The sequence below is a fragment of the Dermacentor silvarum genome, chromosome 5 (assembly GCF_013339745.2).
Source record: "Dermacentor silvarum isolate Dsil-2018 chromosome 5, BIME_Dsil_1.4, whole genome shotgun sequence".
NCBI classification, from domain to species: Eukaryota; Metazoa; Arthropoda; class Arachnida; order Ixodida; family Ixodidae; genus Dermacentor; species Dermacentor silvarum.
In genome coordinates, this window is record NC_051158.1 from 139,300,772 (window position 1) to 139,305,930 (window position 5,159).

At 47.5% G+C, this 5,159-nt stretch overlaps 1 pseudogene; it reads right to left on the reverse strand.

Moving 5' to 3' along the window:
- Nucleotides 1-204: 204 nt before the first annotated feature.
- On the reverse strand, nucleotides 205-3,961 carry LOC119454457 (uncharacterized; annotated as a pseudogene).
- Between the last annotated feature and the right edge of the window lie 1,198 nt (nucleotides 3,962-5,159).

A 5,159-nucleotide genomic window follows, 5' to 3' on the forward strand; every position in this document is an offset into this window, starting at 1 on the left:
TCATACGAACGTCCTCACAGGTTGATGTCGCTGCCGTGTTCGGGAGGCGGGTGAAGTGGTGGGCAATACGTCGGCTTTTAGCTTCTTCGAAGCGTCGGCATTCAGTGAGAATCTCGGTGACTGTAGAAGAATTTTTAAACACGAGCAGCTGAAACGCATCGTCCGCGATCCCTATCAACACATGCGCGACCTTATCCGTTTCTGTCATGTGGCGTCAACTTTCCGGCAAAGGGCCAGCACATGCTGAATGTACGTCAGGTACGACTCGGTAGACGTCTGCGCACGCGAAGTTCTTTTTTGGCGGTACGCTGGCAGCCTGCAGGTTGGCCAAACAGTTCCCGAAGTTGAGTCTTACATAAGCTCCAGCTCGTGATGGCCTCTTCGTTGTTATCAAACCAGGCCTTCGCAGTTCCCTTCAGTTAAATAAGACGTTCGCCAGCATCAAGCTCGGGTCCCACCTGTAATGTGCGCTGACACATTCATAGAGGCGAATCCACTGGTTGACGTCCTCGCCATCAGCGCCAGAAAACGTCCCAGGGTTACGGGGTGGAGCCAGGATGACGGCTGGCATGGCGGCCGCCGGTGACGCAGTTTCGCCGCCAGTAGACACGCCGAGCGTGGCGACTTGGCGGCCGCTGCGGAGCTCCGTCTTGCGTTATACCCCCAGCACTTCCACCAAGATGTTACGGGGAGGCAGACACAACAGTAAAACGTTTTTACAATATATTTACAAGGCGATGAAGCGCTGAACCATATGGGCGAGAGCGCGCTAGATCAAAAACCTCTTCTTCAACGACGCTCCTCTTGAGGAATAGTGCTTGACAATATGCAGTACTTTACGCTGGAACGAAAATATACCGCATATGTGCCAGACATTATACGGTACTTGACTAAGAGTGTAGGAAATCGAACTGTTGAAGTGCTAGACTTCACCTCATCAAGCGACCATTTCTGTTTGACATTTTATTCAACCGCACTAAGGGGGAGTGATCGGTTTCAAAAACAAAGGAAGAGCCTTTCAGATAACACGAGAGCTTTTCGAGAGCCCACACCAAGCAAGCACATTGTTTTTCTGTTGTGCTGTAGGCTTGCTCGCGTTACGTTAGCTTTCGACTCGCATAGACAACAGGGTGCTCATCGCCTTTTTCGTTCACCTAACTTAAAACAACGCCCATTCCGCGGTCACTGGCATCACACTGAACTAAGAAAGGGCGAAAGTAACCTGGTGCCGCGAGAACCGGTTCGCTGACAAGAATCTTTTGAATCGCAGCAAATGCGTCCTTACGCGCCGTATTCAAACGCACAATAGTAGGCTCGGTCTTGCGCAAAGCATCTAGATGTAAGAGGACTAGCAATATGCGCGAAGTCTGGAATGCAGCTTCTGTAGTAGTCAGCCAAACCTTAAACAGCTATAGTTAGTCTTTGTTTTTGGCAAAGCTAGTGATTGCCTCAACTGTTAGTTCGGAAGGACGTCGCTTCCCTTCGCCAACAACATGCCTCAAGTAGTGGACTTCAGTGCTTGCAAGACGACATTTGCTCAGTTTGAGAGTCAAGCCTACTTCACGGATTCGAAGGAATACCTGTTGCAGATGTTCCAAATCCTGTTGCCAATTGCTCGAGAAAAAGGCGATGTCGCCGAGGTAGGGCACAGCGAAAGACTTGGAACCTGTGAACACTTGATTGATTAGTTTTGAAAACACGCACGGTGCGTTCTTGAGGCCAAATGTGAGCACCAGAGGGCGATATGTGCCTGTCGGAGGGATTAAAGTGTTGAGTTTACTGGCGTTATCCTTGAGTGGCACTTGTCAGAAGCCGCGTACCATATATAACGTATAAATGTACTGTGCCGTGGAAACTTTCTCGATTAGGGCCTCAACATTAGGAATGGGAAGCGTCTTCATTTTTGTTATCCATTCAGCTTACGATAGTCGATGCAGGGTCGGGGTTCCTTGCCAGGACTTTCTGCGATAAACATCGGTGACACGTATTCGATTTCCCCTGGCACAATTAGACCCAGTGTCAACATGTTCTGAACGGAAACGTTCAACAGCTTCTCATGACGGAGTGAAAATCTGTGCATCCTTGTACGGAAGGGTTGGTCAGATGTCAACTCAATGTCGTGTTCCACAAGGTTTCTCCTACCGGGATGCGACTTTCCAATTGCTAGAAGATACAGCGCTCGACCGCTGGCGCCACGCTGCGCCGCGCGCGCGTACCATGTTTCTAGCCGCCGCCGTTGGAACGGAGGAGGCGTTGACGGAGAAAACGCTGGGCTGGTGGTGACTACCCTGCCGTTTTGGATCGGTGGTATTATAAACGCATCACTGTTTTGATGATCCAAATATAACCTCACTATCAGGGAGAGAGCAGTCTACCTGACTGGAGCAGTATTTCTTTATTTGGGGTGTTGCTACGCTGCGCTCCGCAACACCCCAACGACCACCGCTTCGCGTCGGCCCCCGGCACCACGGCTTCCACCGTGGCACCGGGGTTCAACCGATCGCGCTGGCAAACAGAGAGAGAAAAAAGGAAAAGCGTGATATTAAGAAAAGAATTCTAGCCAGGGCGGATTTTGAACCCGCGTACGCATGATCCTGAAGCGAGCGCCGTAACCACTCAGCCATACAGCCTTTTTTTTCTCTGCCTTTCGCTTTATTCTTAATCCAACATAGCAAGTATCCAGCACTGAAGCGTTTTTTTTTCACAGGCTTCATAAACACAGAGAGAGAGGGAATCACACATCTAAATGAAGACCAGTCTTTGCTGCAGGCGCTTCTGCCACACCTGCCATGTCTTGCTAAACTCTTCGCCGTAAAGCAGCAAACTTGTGTATGTAAAAGCATCCCAAATGTAGGTCCACGCCGGTTTCGCGTTTTCTAGAGCTAGCATGTAGTCAGTTCGTGATCTCCAAGAAGTAGTTTATTGATGTGAAAAAGTAGAGAGGTCGGCCGGAATATGGAGCATCTGGCCTGCTACTCTACGTAAGGGAAGGGGAGGAGGGGAAGAAAGAGGGTCACAATGGGGGATGATAATGGGAGGAACTAGGTGAAAGAACACATTGCACAGATGATTATCACAAGCTTGAGTCCAGGCCCGTGTCGCCTAAGAAGCGTGAAAAAGCACGCATTGCCTCTGTTGTCTGACAACTCTGTGGCCCTGCGCCTAACAAGAGGTCCTCCGACAGTGGTCTATTTAAATGCCTCAAGGTGGCTGCCAGTGTGAGTCTTTCGCGTGCATACTCCGGGCACACCACGTGATCTCCAAATTGCATACAAACCTAGTAATATCAGGGTTTCCACACAGCTGTCATTTTATGGTGTTCAACTCTAAAAAACTTTACGTCTTCCCAATTTGGGTATATATGTACATTAAACACAATTCGTATGTTATGCCAAAAGTGTGCTGCATTTGTACAAAACAAAAAGACGTGTTGTAACGATTCTGGATATGGGCAGAGCGCGCAGTCCGTTGTCCACGGCACAAAAAAACCTTATTTCTTAACCATGTTTTGACGGGTAAAACTTCGACATTTCACTTAACAAAAAAATCCTTAATCGCTGTTTTTGCAGGATATTTTGGAAGACGCTTACAAACGTCAGACTCCAGCTGGCTTCCATATCGAGACCGATATAGTGGTGGTGGGAATAGCATATCTATAGTGTTCCAGTACAGGCTCTTCCGATTTACATTTTTAGGTACTCTTGAGAAAAATGCTGCTGAAAGAATCGAGCTGCCTTCTCCACCTCCCTGTAGAATTTTAGGTGTGCCCACGTGGGACCCCTTGGGCACAATCAATCCACTCACCCAAGTACCCACCGCCTAGTTGTTTGAAAGAATGGCGTATAATATGATTAGTTTGGTTTTTGAAAAAAAGGTACCTGTGAACTTTTAGTTTTACCTCTACGTTTACAAGCCCTAGGCCTCCTTTCGCCTTACTTAAAAATAAATTATTGCGTCTCATGCGCTCAAAACGTGACTCCCATATAAATGTTGCGCACAATCTATGCACACGATTCACGTGCGCCAGCAAACAGGGCATCACCTGCGCTGAGTACCACACAGCTGGAAAGAACACAGTATTGCACACAAGGGCTCCGTTCAAAAATAGGACAGTTCTTCCATGCCACTGTTGTACTTTTGCCGCGAGAGTGTCACTTCGAATCGTATTCTGTCCGTTCTGTAGGTTGGCAGTATCAAAGCACACACCGATGTAGCTATTGATTTCAGACGCTACTCTATCAAAAGCCTTGCTCAGATCAACTTGCAAAACCGCTACCCTGGATCCATCCACGGAAGTGGCTTCGCACATTATTCGCATGACATGCAGATTATCACTGATGCGACGTCCTTTGATGCCGTATGATTGATGGTTCCCGATGACATTTCCGAGGGCAAAGTCAAGCCGTCTAGCTAGAATTTTAGCTAGAATTTTGTAATCGGTCGTTAAAAGACTAATAGGGCGGAAATCGCTTACTGTCGGCACTTGCTTTTGCTTCTTCGACCTCGTCGCATAGATGGTGGCAGCAATCCTCGTTTCGCAATATCATCGTACACTTCGCGTAGTAATGGCACTAATTCCGATGAAAATTTCTTGTAAAAATCAGTGCTGAGACCATCAACTCCCGGCGATTTCCTTGGTTTTAATTTACGAATGGCCCATTCTATTTCACTCTCTGATATGCACTCATCCGTTTGCTGTTTTGTCTCGTCATTTATGCAATTTAACGTTCAGGCACATTTTTGCAATAGTTCACGGTCACATGTGTTACTTCCATATTCGAAGAGGTCCTTGTATGCTTCGGTAAAAGCCGCCTCGATGACATTTTGTGATGTGAGAATGCTGTCGACGCTTTGTAGTGCTTCTATTTTGTTTTTCCTGCCCCACTGTCTTTCTTTCGTCTTGAAAATGTCTAGCGGTTCCTCATCTCTTAGCTGCAACTCCGTCCTAGATCGGATCATAGCACATTTGTACTCCTTCTCCAGGATTGATAGCAGCTGTCCTTTGCACTCGTTGATATCTTCTGTAAAGGTACCCGGGTGACAGTTTTCGGCTTCAATTAGATTTTCCAGAGTTCGCATCAAGCTCAGCTTTTCGCTCTTCTTTAGAGCTGCTTTTTCTTGACCTTTTGTAAGTAGAAACATCTTACATTCTTCTTTTA